The sequence below is a fragment of the Kogia breviceps genome, chromosome 6, assembly GCF_026419965.1.
Source record: "Kogia breviceps isolate mKogBre1 chromosome 6, mKogBre1 haplotype 1, whole genome shotgun sequence".
In the NCBI taxonomy this organism is placed as follows: Eukaryota; Metazoa; Chordata; class Mammalia; order Artiodactyla; family Physeteridae; genus Kogia; species Kogia breviceps.
In genome coordinates, this window is record NC_081315.1 from 140,679,407 (window position 1) to 140,696,734 (window position 17,328).

The following is a 17,328-nucleotide window of genomic DNA, read 5'->3' on the forward strand; positions in this document are numbered from 1 at the left end:
TTGCAGAATGCACTAATATGTAAAGAGTGGGCTTCAGGTGAGAAACTCAGGAAGAAGATTGAGAAAGACTGGGTAGCTAAGAGGGAAATCAGAAGAGACAGGGCCAGGGAAACCAAGATGACAGAGATCGTTTGAAGTATGGAGAGCTAAAAGCTTTCAGATGATACAGCAATAAGAATGGACTAAGTAAATTTGGCAACAAAGATGTAATAAGTAACAGAAGCAAAAATAGTTTTGGTGACCGGTTGGCGTGAAAGATATTGTAGCGACGTGAATACTGAATAAGTAAAGAAGAGTAGAAAAAAGCAAGTATATCAAACTTTTCCAGAAAGCCTCAGCCACACAGTTCCTCGGCTTCCTCACTCCAATAAAGCTTCTCCTCCATTCACATTCATTCTTTCGCAAAGTATTCCAGCCACAGCTGAAACTTACCGTTAAGGGAAATTTCTTCACCCCCAGCCACAGGGTACTATCCACAAGCTCTCTCACACACCGTGTCCAGACTTCCGCTCCTGTTCTCACTGCTCCTCAATTCTGTAATGACCTTTCTCTCCCAATTCATAACCTTGCTGTATAACTTAACGTGATGAGGCTATTCAGTGATACTCCCTTAAGTACCGTAGGATTCATTTTTCTGTGCATTAGTCAGGCTCTTGGGTTGCAAGTGACCAAAATCCAACTCAGACTGGATTCAGCATAAAAGAAAATGTATTGGCCCATGTAACTGAAAATCCTATGGGTACACCAGCTTCAGGCACAGCTGGACTCAGGTCATCAACCCATACAATCATGATTACCTCTCTCCATTTCTTGGCTCTGCTTTCTTCCGTGCTGCAGTAATTCTCAGACAGATGTTCTTAATATGTTGGTGAGGAGGAGGAGGAGGCTCAGAAGCGCCAGACCGATATACTTGTCATGGCTTGTGTGACTTTGTGGCATAAAAAGAAATATATACCTGGTCTTCACCCACTATTCCTGGCACAGAGCTCCTAAAACCTGTGAAGATGAGTAAAGGAAACCTCACTTAACACGGAGTCAGAAGGCCCTGAAGGGGGAGCTCTCACCCACATGACACTCACAGCAGCTTGCAGACCCCAGCAGGAGGACAGATCTTCTGATCCAACAGCAAAGGCTGCCCGCCTTCTGCATCCAGTGAAGAACCGTCCTCCCTAATTTCCTCCTTTCCTCTAGAAGAGAAAGCCCTTCTCCTCTGTTCCCTGGACTTGGCTCTGCTTCCTCATAGTTTGCTTGTCCTGAATCGCAGTTCTCTGCCATTACCAAATAAACTCATTTTGCTGGTAAAATAACGGGCTCTTGTTTTGTAGAGGGCAGCAAACCTCTAAAGGAGAAGGAGCGCAATACAGATATCTTCTGTTATGTTAATGAGGTGACTTTCGGAAAGACCCTAAGGACAGAGCATGGTTAGCGGGAGAACCAACCCTGTGATTAGCGGGTTGGAACTTGCAGTCCCACCCTCTGGCCTCCAAGGAGGACAGAGGTGCTGGAGGTTGAATTCAATCATGAATGGCCAATAATTTTGTCAGTCCTGCCTATGTAAGGAAGCCTGCATTAAAAACCCAAAAGGACAGGGTTTGGAGAGCCCCTGGGTTGGCAAACACATGGAGATTCAGGGAGACTGGTGGGTTCAGACAGGGCATGGAAGCCCCATGCCCTTTCGCCATACCTTGCCCTATGCATCTCTTCAATCTGGCTATTCCTTATGTAGTTATATCCTTATATAGTTACATCCTACTATTATAAGCCAATAGTCTAGTAAGTAAAATGTTTCTCTGAGTTCTGTGAGCCACTCTAGCAAAGTAGTCGAACCTGAGGAGGGGGTTATTAGAACCTCCAATCTATAGCCAGTCAGTCAGAAGCACACACCTGTGCTTGTGATTGGGTCTGAAGCTGGGGGTTGGGGGGTAGTTTTATAGGACTGAGCCCTTAACCTGTGATCTGATGCTGTCTCCCAGTAGATGGTGTCAGAGTGGAATTAAGTTGTAGGACACCGATCTGGTGTTGCAGAGAATTGCCTGGTAGTGTGGGGAAAAACCTCCACACACAGTGGAATTGTGATCAGAATTGTAGCTTGCAGTTCAGGTGGGTCAGGGACTTTTTATTATGATTCTGATGGGCCCACTAGCCTATCCTTAAAATTAGGGAATAGGATCAGTTCCTGTAATGCACATAGGATGAGAATGGGGAAAAGTGGCGTCTGAAGGAAAGAGAAACTAAAAAACAGATGGAGGGATACCACCTGGGAAATAAAGCTAAATCAAGATAATGTCGACAGCAAAACACTAACCGTACTTCCTACTTGCCTTTTCAATACCTACAACTGATTTCTTCATTTCTCCAGTATAGTATATTGGGAAACTCACAGGTTTGAATCAGGTATACCCAGCAAAGATTAACTTGACAACCTGAGTTCTGTCAGACAGTCTGTCATAGAACGTTTTAGCCTTATGTAAATCTCCATGGAAACCCACTAGGTCCCAGCACCCAAAGCGGTCATTCCGGGTCCCCAAATCCACAATCATGCCCTGGGAGATGCCGGCCTATGAGGCATTCTGTCACTGCCTTGCCACATCATAAAGCTGCAATTACAAGACTTGGAATAAACTCCCTAATCACACCAAGGAATGAGCTGATTCTCTCACACACAATTCAAAACCACAAATCCTGAATGGGCAGGAGAGGGCTGGAGAAAAGGTTCTGTCAAGGCCTGTTGCTCCTCTACCTGGCTGGTGATCAAGCCATGGGAGGAGTCAGTGTTTTTCAGTCATGCAGTTTACAAAATCCAGAACCCGTGGTCATGTTTCCTCTCCCAGAGTCTGAGCCTGGATCTGCTGGACCTCGGTCACAGGTCTAAAACGGACAAGAGGCAGTGAAGGACCCACACCCCAGTTGCTAAGCTCCATACTGTCTTCCTTGAGAAACTATGCTCCTGCAAACCTGCTATGTGTGTGGTCCTGCACTTGACTTTGTCCAATGGCAGAGTATCTACTTCACATCAAAGTCATTGTTTTTCTTTAGAACAATTACTTACCCAAATGTATCCTTGATTATGGAGCAAAAGAATATTTTATAAATTTTAATCATTCACTTCTTTGTGTGTTCTAAAATTTCCTAAATTTACTCACATTTGGCTGATTTTCCAAGATCTTAGGTGAAGAAATCTCCTTTTTGCTTTCCATGCTTAAATCTCACATCTATGTTCTTGATCACATATTTGCTACAACAAAAAAAAAAACTTTCTACAAATTTAATTTTTTGGTTTATGTTTACAACATATATTATTATTATTATAACACTCAGAAAAAAGGCACAAAATTTAAACAATTGCCATGAATTAGCCAGTGTAAAAACCCAAATAACTAAAACCAAGGTCAAAAAATATAACATTGCCATAAATCTAAAAGCACCCCCAATTCCTTTCCCCAGTCATTGCACTGTCCCACCCATTGCATACTGGAAAACTTCTTCCCTTTTACAGTAATCATTTCCTTGTGTATTTGTATGTTTCTTTGTCAAGAATAAATAATAACTAAAATAGCTGAAAATTAAACATAGTGTTTAGGTCTGTTATTATTTTGATGATGTTGCTGTTCTTATAAAAACTCAGTGGTAAAATATTTCTTTGGGGGTTTGTTATTTTTTTCTCAACATCTCTTATTTTTTTATTTAAAAAATTTTAAAGTAATTTTTTTCCTTTTTATTTCTTTATTGAAACATAGTTTCATACAATATTATGTCAGTTTCTGGTGTACGACATAGTGATTATACATTTATATACACTGTGAGTTGATCACCATGATTAGTCTAATAACCATCTGTCACCATACAAACTTACTGCAATATTATTGACTATATTCCCCATACTTTACATTATGTACCTGGGACTTACTATTTATTTTATAACTTCAAGTTTGTACCTAATAATCGCCTTCACCTATTTTGCCCAACCTTCCCAGCCCCTCCTCTCTGGTGACCACCACTTTGTTCTCAGTATCTGAGTCAGTTTCTTTTTGTTTGTTTGTTCTGTTTTTTAGTTTCCATAAAAAAGTAAAACCATACAGTATTTATCTTTTTCTGTTTTGACTTATTTCACTTAGCATAATACCCTCTAGGTCTATCCATGTTGTCGCAGATATATATATATACACACACACACATATACACACATATATCTACATCTTCTTTTTTTTTTTTTTTTTTTTTTTTTTTCCAGTACGCGGGCCTCTCACTGCTGTGGCCTCTCCCGTTGCGGAGCACAGGCTCCGGACGCGCAGGCTCAGCGGCCACGGCTCACGGGCCCAGCCGCTCCGCGGCATGTGGGATCTTCCCGGACCGGGGCACGAACCCATGTCCCCTTCATCGGCAGGCAGACTCTCAGCCACTGCGCCACCAGGGAAGCCCTATCTACATCTTCTTAATCCATTCATCTATCAATGGACAGTTAGGTTGCTTCTATATCTCAGCTATTGTAAGTGCTCTTATGAACGTTAGGATGCATATATCTTTTCAAATTACTGTTTTCATTTTCTCCAGGTAAATATCCAGAAATGGAATGGCTGGGTTGTATGGTCATTCCATGTGTAATTTTTGAGGAATCCTTACACTGTTTTCCATAGTGGCTGCATCAACTTACATTCCCACCAGAAGTGTACTAGGGTTCCCTTTACTCCACACCCTCTCCAGCATTTGTTATTTGTAGACTTTTTAATGATGGACATTCTGACCGGAGTGAGGTGGTACCTCATTGTGGTTTTGATTTGCATTTCTCTAATGATTAGCGATGTTGGGCATCTTTTCACGTTCCTGTTGGCCATCTGAATGTCTTCTTCTCTTCAGGTTCTCTGCCTATCTTGTAAGATTATTTTTTTCATATGGAGTTCTGTGGGTTCTTTATATATTTTGGATATTAACCCCTTATCAGACATATAATTTGCAAATATCTTTTCCCATTCAGTAGGTTGCCTTTTTATTTTGTTGATAATTTTCTTTCACTGTACAAATGTTTTCAGTTTGATATAGTCCCACTTGTTCATTTTTGCTTGTTGCCTTTGTCTGAGGAGACAGATCCAAAAAAAAAATGATGTTAGGAGCAATGTCAAGGAGCATACTGCTTAGGTTTTCTTCTAGGAGGTTTATGGTTTCAGGTCTTACATTTAAGTCTTTAATCCATTTTTGAGTTTACTTTTCATACAGTGTGGGAAAGTAGTCCACTTTCATTCTCTTGAATGTAGCTGTCCACTTTTCCCAACACCATTTATTTAAGAGACTGTCTCTTCTCTACTGTATATTCTTGGCTTGTTTGTCATAGATTAATTGCCCATATAAGCCTGGGTTTATTTCTGGGCTCTCTATTCTGTTTGATTAATCTATATGTTTCTTTCTGTGGCAGTAACACACTGTGTGATGGCTGTAGCTTTGTAGTATAGTTTGAAATCAGGGAGCATGATACCTCTTTCTTCTTCTCCCTTAAGATTGCATTGCTTTGGCTATTTGGGTTTTTTTGAGTTTCTATACAAATTTTAGGATTATTTGTCCTAGTTCCATGTAAAATGCCATTGGTATTTTGATAGGGATTGCATTGAATCTGTAGATTACTTTGGATACTATTGATGGACATTCTATCAATATTAATTTTTTAACACATGAACATGGTGTATCTTTCCATTTATTTGTGTCATCTTTAATTTCTTTAACAATGTCTTATTTTTCAAAGTACAGGTCTATCCCTCCTTGGTTAAATTTATTACTAGGTATTTTATTCTTTTTGATGCATTGTAATTGGGATTGCTTTCCTTATTTCTCTTTCCGATAGTTTGTTATTAACATATAAAAAATATATATTTCTGTACATTGACCTTGTATCCTGCAAATTTAGTGAATTCATTTATTAGTTCTAATAGTTTTTTGGTGGATTCTTTAGGGTTTTCTATAGATAGTAGCATGTGATCTGCAAATAGTGACAGTTTTACTTCTTCCTTTCCAATTAGGATACATTTTATCTCTTTTTCTTGTATGATTGCCATGGCTAGGACTTCCAATACTATGTTGAATGAAAGTGGTGAGAGTGGGCATCCTTGTCTTATTCCTGATCTTAGACGAACAGCTTTCAGCTGTTTACAATTGAGTATGGTATTGGCTATGGGCTTATCATATATGGCCTTTGTTATGTTGAGTTGTTTCCTCTACCCACCTTGGTGAGAATTTTTATTATGAATGGATGTTGAATTTTGTCAGATGCTTTTTCTGCATTTATTCAGGTGATTATATGATGTTTATTCTTTATTTTGTTAAAATGATATATCACATTTATTGATTTGCAGATGTTGAACCATCTTTGCATCCCTGGAACAAATCCCACTTGATGATGGTATATGACCCTTTTAATGTATCGTTGAATTGGGTTTGCTAATATTTTGTTGAAGATTTTTGCATCTATGTTTATCAAAGATACCGGCCTGAATTTGTGTGTGTGTGTGTGATACCTTTATCTTGTTTTGGTATTAGGGTAATACTGGCCTTATAGAATGAGTTCAGAAATGTTTCTTCTCCTTTAAAGGTTTGAAATAGCTTGAGAAAGGTAGGTATTAGCTCTTCTTTAAATGTTTGGTAGAATTCACTTGTGAAGCCCTCTGGTCCTGGACTTTTGTTTGTTGGGTGTTTTGTTTTGTTATTTTTTTAAATTTATTTATTCATTTTTGGCTGTGTTGTGTCTTCGTTGCTGTGCATGGGCTTTCTCTAGTTGTGGCAAGAGGGGTCTACTCTTTTTTGCAGTGCACGGGCTTCTCATTGCAGTGGCTTCTCTTGTTGTGGAGCATAGGCTCTAAGTGCATGGGCTTCAGTAGTTGTGGCACGTGGGCTCAGTAGTTGTGTCTCGCGGGCTCTAGAGCACAGGCTCAGTAGTTGTGGCACACGAGCTTAGCTGCTCTGAAGCATGTGGGATCTTCCCAGAACAGGGCTTGAACCTGTGTCCCCTGCATTGGCAGGGGGATTCTTAACCACTGCACCACCGGGGAAGTCCCTGTTGGGAGTTTTTTGATTAATTAATTATATTACTAGTAATCAGCCAGTTCAGACTTTCTACTTCTCCCCAATTCAGTCTTGGGAGATTATATTTTTCTAGGAATTTATCCATTTCTTCCAGGTTGTCCAGTTTGTTGGTGTATAAATGTTCATAGTAGTCTCTTATGATTGCTTTTCCTGTGCTGTCCTCTTGTAACTTCTCTTCCATTTCTGATTTTATTTACTTGCCCCTCCTCCCTTTTTTCTTAAATAGTCTGGCTAAAGGATCATCAATTTTGTTTATCTTTCCAAGGAATGAGCTCTTAGTTTGCTTGATATTTTCTTTTGATTTTTAGTCTCTATATTATTTATTTCTGCTCTGATCTTTATCATTTCCTTCCTTCTACCTTTGTCCTTCCTTTTCTAGTTCCTTTAATTGTAAGATTAGACTTGAGATTTTTCTTGTTTTCTGAGGTAGGCCTATATCTCTATAAACTTCTCTCTTTGAACTGCTTTTGTTGCATGCCATAGATTTTGAAATGCTGTGTTTCTATTTCATTTGTCCCAAAGTATTTTTTATCTCCTGTTTGATTTCTTCAGTGACCTTCAGGTTGTTTAGTAGCATGTTGGTTAGCCTCCATAGTTTGTGGTTATTTTTTCCAGTTTTCTTCTTAATTGATTTCTAATTTCATACTGTTATGACTGGAAAAGATAACTGATATAACGTCAATATTTTTATATTTATTGAAATTTGTTTTGTGGCCTAATATGTGGTTTATCCTGGAGAATGTTCCATGTGCACTTGAAAAGGATGTGTATTCTGCTATTTTAGGGTGGGGTGTTCTGCTTATCTGTTAAGTCCTTTGTTGTAGTGTCATTTAGGATTAAAATCAAAATCTTACAGATTTTCAGTCTGGATGATTTGTTTATTAATGTAAGTGTGTGTTAAAATCCCCTACTATTATTGTGTTCTGTGTCAATTTCTCCCTTTATGTTCATTAATATTTGCTTTATATGTTTAGGTGCTCCTATGTTGGGTGCATAGATATTTATAATATTTATAGTTATATAAATAGATATTTATAGTTATATCTTCTTTTTGGATCAATCCCTTTTTCTTATGTAATGGTTTTTTCTCTTGTTATGGTCTTTGTTTTAAAGACCTTAACTTATATCTGTTTTGTCTGATATAAATATTGCTACCCCAGCTTTCTTTTCATTTCCATCTGCATGATATACCATTTTCCTTCCTTTCATTTTCAGTCTGTGTGTTTCTTTAGATCTAAAGTGAGTCTCTTATAGGCATAATTTAGATGGGTCTTATTTTTTTCTTTAATCTATTCAGCTACCCTATGACTTCCTTTATTTATTTATTTATTTATTTATTTATTTATTTATTTATTTATTTATGGCTGTGTTGGGTCTTCATTGCTTTGCGTGGGCTTTCTCTAGTTGCAGCAAGCGGGTGCTACTCTTCATTGCAGTGCAAAGGGCTTCTCACTGTGGTGGCTTCTCTTGTTGCAGAGCACAGGCTCTAGGCTCGCGGGCTTCAGTAGTTGTGGCACACAGGCTCAGTAGTTGTGGAGCATGGGCTTAGTTGCTTTGTGGCTTGTGGGATCTTCCTGGATCAGGGCTTGAACCCTTGTCCCCTGCATTGTCAGGTGGATTCTTTTTTATTTTTTATTTTTTTAAATTTTTGGCTGCATTGGGTCTTCACTGCTGTGTGAGGGCGTTTTCTAGTTGTGGCTAGCGGGGGCTACTCTTCGTTGTGGTGTGCAGGCTTCTCATTGTGGTGGCTTCTCTTGTTGCACAGCACAGGCTCTAGGCACGCGGGCTTCAGTAGTTGTGGCACGTGGGCTTCAGTAGTTGTGGCGCACAGGCTTAGTTGCTCTGTGGCATGTGGGATCTTCCCAGACCAGGCCTCAAACCATGCCCCCTTCATTGGCAGGCAGATTCTTAACCACTGTGCCACCAGGGAAGTCCCTATGCTTTGACTTTCTATTTTAGCATTTAGTCCATTTACATTTAAAGTAATTATTCACAGATAGTTGCCATTTTGTTAATTGTTTTCTTGTTTTGTAGTTCTTCTCTGTTCCTTTCTTCTCCTGTTCTCTTCCCTTGTGATTTGTTAAATTTCTTAAGTGTAATGTTTTTATTTCTTCCTATTTATTTTTTGTGTATCTATTATACATTTTGGTTTGTGGTTACCATGAGGTTCATGTATAACAACCTACATATATAGCAGTCTGTTTTAAGTTAATGGTCACTTAAGTTTGAGCACATTTTAAAAGCACTGCATTTTTTATATACTGATCCCCATTTATTATGTTTCAACATCATTTTTTTTTGTATTGCATACAAATTATTTTAGATACAAATGACTTTACTACTTTTGTCTTTTAACCATCATACTAGTTTTATAGGTGGTTGATCCACTACTTTTACTATATGTTTGCCTTTACCAGTGAAATATTTTCTTCATAATTTCCTTGTGTCTGGTGATGGCAATTTATTTTCCACTTATAGAAGACTCTATAACATTTCTTGTAAGCCTGGTTTAGAGGTGATGAACTCCTTTAGGTTTTGCTTGTCTGGAAAAACCCTTTATCTCTCCTTCAATTCTGAAAAATAAACTTGCTGGGTAGAGCATTCTTGGTTTTGATTTTTTTCCCTTCCACTACTGTGACTACTATTGTGCCTATAGTGTGCCAGTCTCTTCTGTTATGTAAAGTTTCTGCTGAAAAATCAGCTGGTAGTCTTATGGGGGTTCCTTTGCATGTAACTAGGTGTTTTTCTCTTGCTGCTTTTAAGATGCTCTCTTTAACTTTTGACATTTCCATTAGAATGTGTCTTGGTGTGTTTCTCTTTGGGTTCATCTTGTTTGGGATCTCTGTGCTTCCTGGACATAGGTATTTCCTTCCTTTGGCAGGTTAGGAAAATTTTTACCCGTCATTTCTTCAAACAGGTTTTCTGTCTCTTTCTCTCTCTCTCTCTCTTCTCTTTCTGGTACCCTTAGTCCATTTGATGTTGTCCCAGAGATATCTCAAATTATCTTCATTTTTAAAATTCTTTTTTTTTTCTTTTTGCTGTTCTGACTCATTATGTCCATTACCCTGTTTTCCAGATCACTGATCTGTTCTTCTGCATCCTCTAATCTCTTGTTGATTCCCTCTGATGTATTTTGCATTTCAGTTATTGTATTCTTCAGTTCTGATTGGTTCTTTTTATATTTTCTATCACTGTTGAAGGGTTCGCTGAGTTCATCCATTCTTCTCCCGAGTTTGGTGAGCATCTTTGGGACTATTACTTTGAACTCTTTACCTGGTAAATTGCTTATCTCTGTTTCATCTAGTTATTTTACTGAACTTTTGTCTTGCTCTATCATTTAGAAAGTATTCCTTTGTCTCTTCATTTTGTCTAACTCTCTGTGTTTGTTTCAGGCATATGAGTTACTTCTCCTGGTTTTGAAAGAGTGGCCTTATGTAGAAGATGTCCTATGGGGCCCAGTGGCACAATCCCCCCTGGTCATCAGAGCCATGTGCTCCAGGGATGCCCTCTGTGGGGGTTGCATGCACCCTCCTTTGGTGGTTGGGCTGTGTTTGTTGTCGGCATGCTGGTGGAGGGACTGGCCTTGGCCTGCCTGTCTTTGAGGCCCAGCTGAGACTGCTGTGGTTGTACAATGTGTGTGGCTGGTCCCCTGGAACAGGAACTGATTTGGATGAGTGCCAGTGCTGGCCAGGGCCACCCACAAGGTGGGGTAAGGTAGATGCCACTTTGAGGGGTGCCGCTGCCAGCCAGGGTGTCGTGGGGTGGAAAGGCAGCCACTTTGGAGTGATTGGCTAGGACAAGTGGGTTGGGCAGGGCTAGTTCTCAGGGGAATGCTGTGAGGGGGTACATGGTATTATCTAGTTTAATAGATAGTGACAGAAATAGTGCCCATCAGAATGGGGCCAGCTAGGTAGAAGAAGAATAAAAAATGATGGCATTTTCCAGTGCTTCCATCCTTGGAGGAAGTTCCACCAAATTCCTGTCCCTCTGGCACACAGTCTAAAATTAGTCAATGAATCTCCTCATATGGCCCAAGCACTTTCAAAGCTGCTGCCTCTGCTCTGGGACTTGAAGTGAGTGAGTTCACATTCAGGCTCTTCCAGAGCAAAGTCTTGTTTTCCCATAGCCCTACGTCTCTCCCAATGAAAAACCCCACTGGTTTTCAAAGTCGGTCATTTTGGGGGCTCATCTTCCTTGGTACATGTCCCCCAGGCTGTGGAGCCTGATGTGGGCCTCAGACCCTTCACTCTTCAGGGGAGGAACTCCACAGTTTTGATATCCCATTTGTGGGTTGCTGGATTGAGGGTATTTGTTCTAACCAGACAATGTCTCTGATCCTCTTACCATCTCAACATGGCCTTTTCTTTATATCCTTAGTTGTAGAAAATCTATTCTGCTATTCTTCGGGGTGTTCTCATAGATAGTTGTTCTATATTAGTGATAGTTTTGATGGGAGGAGGTGTGGACAGCATCTTCCTATTCTACCATCTTGACCTGGACCTCTCACCTTCTCAACATCTTCTTTTTTAGATGCATCCATGTGGTTGCAAGTATCTGTAATTAATTTACTTTCATTTAACTTTTGTATAGTAAGCCATGGGTGATGCCAAGGACCAATGATACATTCTTATACATATCCCTTAGTGCACATGTATGTGCATTTCTATGGGACAGAAGCCTAGGAATGAAATGGTCAGGCCTATCTTCAACCCTACTAGACAATGCAAAATAGTTTTCCAAAGTGGTGCAACAGTTTTCATTCCCTTCCCACCTGCAGAGTATTAGAGTTTCTGTTACCACACATCTTATCACTGGCATTGTCAGTCTTTTTAAAATTTATCCATTCTGGTGGTTGTCTAGTGGTATTACACTGTGGTTTCAAATTGCATTGCCTTGACTTTCATCCAGGTTGAAAACCGTTTATTATATTTATTGGGCATTAGGCAATCCCCATGTGGGGTTTTCTGTTTTTTTCTTATTGACCATTTGGAGATCCTGGTATATTCTGTATTGATCATTCTGTTATATATGTGTGTTACAAATAGTTTAATCCCACCTGCAGCTTCCTTTACATTCTTTTAATGGTCATTTTAGTGTTTTACTCACTAACTATGATAAAGATGAATGGCTTAGATTAAGAGTAGTGTACACCCAAGGGAAATGTGAAATATTTTAAGCACCAATTAACAAATACATGAAACCACAGAAACTAGTCACTCTCTAGGAAACACAATATTTAAATATACATATTTTTAAGTTAAGCATAGACACATTAACACAAACAAATCATCAAAGTTCATTGATTAAACAACTGTGTTATCAATTTCATGGTCAAGAAATAAATATTATTAGCAATCCAGAAGCCTCTCTTGTTCTCTCCTAATTACTAGCCTTACTTCCTCTTTAGAGGTCATTTCTGCTCTGAGTTCTAAACCAAAGTCTAGTTTTGGGGATTTTTGCATTTCATTTACATAGAATCATTCCTATGTGTTTTTCTTTTTCTCTCAATTTTATATTTGTCAGATTCATACATTTTAATACATGTAACAATAGTGCCTTATTTCTGTTGCTGTATAGTGTTTCTTTGTATGATTGTGTCATGCTTTATTTACTCTTTATTTACTCTTTCTAATCTTCCATTACACTTAAGTTGTTTCCAGTTTCAAGTGTTAAAAATGAAAATTCGACTGAGTAAATTTGAAGATCTAATTGGCTTTTCTTTCAGTGATTCATGAATTCATGAATGGAGGCATCCTAAGTACAAAATAGAAAAACACACCAAAGAGCTGGAGAAAAGGAGAGGTTTTTAAATAGCATAAAAGGAGTAGAACAAAAATGTCATAAACAAAGAAAAGAGTATTGCAGGCAAGGTCACCTTTCATTGCAGAAAAGCAGGGGTCTATCAGGCAGCTTACCTCCCTAATGCTGACCAGGAAATTCCAGACTGACAGGTTAAGATTATGTTCCTAGGAGAGGCTGAAACTGCAATAGCTTAGGTATTAAGTCTTGGTTTGCTGACATGCAGCTTTGTACAAGTGACTCCATTTTGGACCTGTTGTCTCATTTTCAACAGGTGATATTCTAAATAATATTGCTATGAGCATTCATTATTTACATACATCACATACACACAAAATTCTGTTGGATATACACTTAGGAGTAGAATTTGCCAGGTCCTGAGGTACACATATTCTAACTTTTGCTGAAAATGCCAATCAGATTCCCCAAATGATTGTTTCAATATACATTTCCTTCAGCATTGCATAAGTGTTTTATGTGCTTCATGTCCTCATCAACACTTGGTATAATCAGTTTATTCATTTTAGCTATTCTTATTGGAATGTGGGGGTATCTATTTGTGATTTTAATGTTCATTTACCAGATGTGATTAAATATATTTCTATAAATATATTGACCATTTGTATATTCTCTTTTCTTAAAATAAATGTTCAGTTAATTTGTCCATTTTTCCATGTTTTTATTGACTTGTAGGAGTTATCTATATGCATTTTAAATATGAGAATCTTTTATTTTTTGTCATACATCTGCCTTTATTATGAGCAGCAGGTGGGACACTTCCAGCATAGCAAAAAAAAAGAATTTACAAAAGCAGGGATTCAGTTAAGCCACCTGGTTGGAATGCTTGGGAGTTCATATTGTAGATGCCGACCCAGAGCAGCAGGAAGAAGACTCCAAAGCCCATGAAGAGTGAGGCCACCAAAGAGATGAGGAGCTCCTTGTAGATATCCCAAGTGTATTTGGTGGAGGTGACCTCATAAATGAAGAACCAGGCAATGAAGAACATGCCAGTGGCCAACAGCCCCACAGTCAGATGTGGAATGACAGCCGGGTTCACTGAGCTGGTGTATCTTCTCATGGCCTCAAGCTCCATTTTGCCAGGCACAGGGTAATCCACTGCTCCTGAGAACTTTTAATTTATTAAAACTTTAAATTTTTATTTGGATTTGGGCCAGATAAATCTTTTTCCACTCTCTTAATTTTCTTCATTTGTACTCTCTTAATAATGCCTTTTGATGAAAAAAAGTCCTTAAATTTTATATGGTTCAGTTCATTAATCATTTCCTTTATGTTTAGTGCTTTATATATATTTGTCTCAGAAATCTTTCTCAACCATAATTGCATGATGGTATTGGTTTTGATCTGTATACATTCCACAAGTATTTTATTGAGTACCTAATACTTAGCCACTACACATTAATTGATCTCTTGTAGATAATTGAATTTCTACACCTAATTGGTAATTCAAAACCCATTAAAAACATGGAACACCAGTAAAACCTGCTCAGTCCTACCTTTTGAATTATCTATAGTTTTGACCATTTGGGTGACTCTTTTCAATTTAATTTGCTGTATATGAGTAATTATCCTTTGTTCAATCTTCTTACTTCCTCAATTCTTTTTCTCTTGCTATGTTTTCTAAAGCTTTATTTATGGTCCCATTATGTGTCTTTCTTTGTAGTTTTGAAGTACAAAATTATTATTAGTTGATTTTGGAAGAAGTCTGATTCCCTCCATAATGCCCTGCAAAATGTTGTTTTTCTACGACAATTATCAATGAAACACCTGCATAGCACTCTTCAGCTATTCCTCTCCAACATACACCATTTGTTTATGTTTACTGTCAAATACGACTCTTGAGTGTTCTGTTGTAATAGGGAAAAAAAAAGACTTTTAGATCCCTTTTTGGAGGTAACAGTTACTTTCTAATGGATTCTAAGCTATAAATGACTTTGTCATATTTTCTGCATTACCTCCTCCCAGAAAGAGAAAGGAATAGTCTAAGTACCATTATTATTTAATCATTCCATGCACAGTGTTATATAGATCTATAATTTCCAAATCTGATTGATTTTTGGAATAGTTTTTTAAGAATACTGAACCCCATGATGCAACCTAGGCCTACTGAAAGAGAACTCCTGAGGATGGAACCTGACAACTTCTGGTTAAAATTTTGTCTTGTTTGGGTCAAAACCCTCCTTTGAGAACTGTGATAATCAGCAGGGATTGGGATCTGCTGCATTAGACTGCTTATACCTCTCAAATCAAATCTCCTAGCCAAAAAAACTTAACACTTCAGTCTTCACTTATCTCTTGCCACATCTGGTATGTCTCTACTTAAATCCATATTTTTGCTAATTATTTTACCATTCCTAGCCACCTAGGACTGTAATAACAAGCCTATCATTGACTTTTGTTTCTCTCCTGCTTTTGCCTCTCCAATTTTCATCCAGTCTCCAAGACATATTGATTTTATTTCCACAATATTTCTCTCATCTGTTTTCTCGTTTACATTTCAAGTGTAACTACTCTAATTCAACTCCCATTTCTCTTGCTAAGACTTTTTAGATAGCCTATTCTTCCTGACTCCAAGATCAATGCCACATAATCCATCCTACACCCTAGTCTCAGAGACCATAGCTTGACCTTGATGTGACTTTTTCGAACATTTTTCATAGCTCTTCATTTTCTACAACGTAAAGTGAGTATTCATAGGCTGGCATTCAATACCTACTGTTACCTGGTCACTATATATACCATTTTACTTTGTCTCCCTTTTTCCCCTTTATGCAGCTACTTGTTTGTCTCTTTCTCCCAAACCTGCTCTATACTTTTCAGCTTTACCTGTTTGCTTTTACCTGGTTTAGTAACCCGTTCATCTGATTTGTCCTTCCTCCTTCCCTAGCTGTTCAAATATAATTTATATATCCAGCTAAAGTTCAAATGCCATCTTCTTCAAATCTTACTTGATTTCACATGATTGCAGTGATCCATTTTTCTTCAAAATCTTATTTCCTTATGTTACCATATTTTGCATGTAGGTTTTCTGCCTTCATTGTTTGTAAGCTCACTGAAAGTTGAAACTGTAAATTATTCAACTTTCTCTGCTCTAGAATGCCTGGCACAATGCCGTGTCCACAATTAGGGCTCAGTAATTTATGGAATATAGTGGTGGGTGCATGAATAAATGGCTATACTGAGAATCACAAAATAGCAGTAAAATGACGATCCAGGCATCACTAAAATCTGCCTATAAGATTCTAATGGGAGAAATTGAGAGTAATAGAGCAATGAACATTAATATTTTCTAAGAATTATTTCCCTTTAATGAGACAAATAAGTGATTATCTCTGCCTGAATGTACGGTGACAGAGTATGTAGAAAGTTCTACTTAGTGATTATTTAAAATGAACTTATTTCCATCATAATATTTAGGTAAATGAATTTCAGGTATAAAATATTACACAGACTCAGGCAAGATATTTTTCATTTCTATTTTTAAATAATTCTTATCTGGAAAAAATAACTATTTTTAAGATTAGGTAGTAAATATTTATAAATGTTTCTGAAAGCAAATTACCCAATACATTTGTGACAGTATCAGGCAAAAATAAGTACTTATCTCTGCATTTATTATGTTAGACCACCAGTAACTTTCTCTTCAAATAGTTGTCATTTATTGAGGAAAAACTTGCCTCTTATGGAGTTTGTTTTTACCTATCTTAGACTATGATACTAAAGACATTTTGTTCTTGAGAGGTAGTAATATATACATGCTACTTAAATACAAACAATTTGGTTTGCATATTGTCGAGAGTTTATCAGCAGTGAATAACAATTATTATACAAGTGCTCTGCAATAGACCTTCAGATAATAGGAAATCTATTCTAAAAAATGCAATTCATTGTTCATGGTTTAGATGTTAAGGAAATATTTTTGAATATTAGTTTAAATAAATAAATGACCTCTGAGGGTCTTCATAGAATTCATGTTAAAGTAACTTGAGGCAAATGATTACAATCTTAGATTTTCCCTGAGGTTTCATTCCTTTCTGATCTCTTAATAACTCCGGTTACTATCATTCCTCCTCAGGCTGCCAGAAACTGCTAATGGACTATGCTCATTCTTTTTTGATCCCTAGATGTTGTTCCCTTGGTGTTATTAGTTTGTTTGTTTCGTTTTGAAGATATTATAATATCCCTTAAAAAAAACAACTATTGATTGCTGTGAAAGTTCTGGCTTCTTTATCATGCTACTAAAATTGGTTCCCTCCATCTCACAAAATAAACTCATTCTGTGGTGCTTCTTTTCCCTCCATTTAAAAATGTTCCCATAACTATAAAAAGAAGATATGTAATAAAGACATCAGTCGTTAGTAAAAAAATAAAGTGTTATGCTTTTTTTTTTCTGACATTCTACCTATTTGATGTGCAATTACCTAGCATAAACTACATGACTATATA

At 37.7% G+C, this 17,328-nt stretch overlaps 1 pseudogene; it reads right to left on the reverse strand.

Annotated features, from left to right (window-relative positions):
• Positions 1-13,666: 13,666 nt before the first annotated feature.
• Positions 13,667-13,957, reverse strand: LOC131758228 (transmembrane protein 258 pseudogene; annotated as a pseudogene).
• Between the last annotated feature and the right edge of the window lie 3,371 nt (positions 13,958-17,328).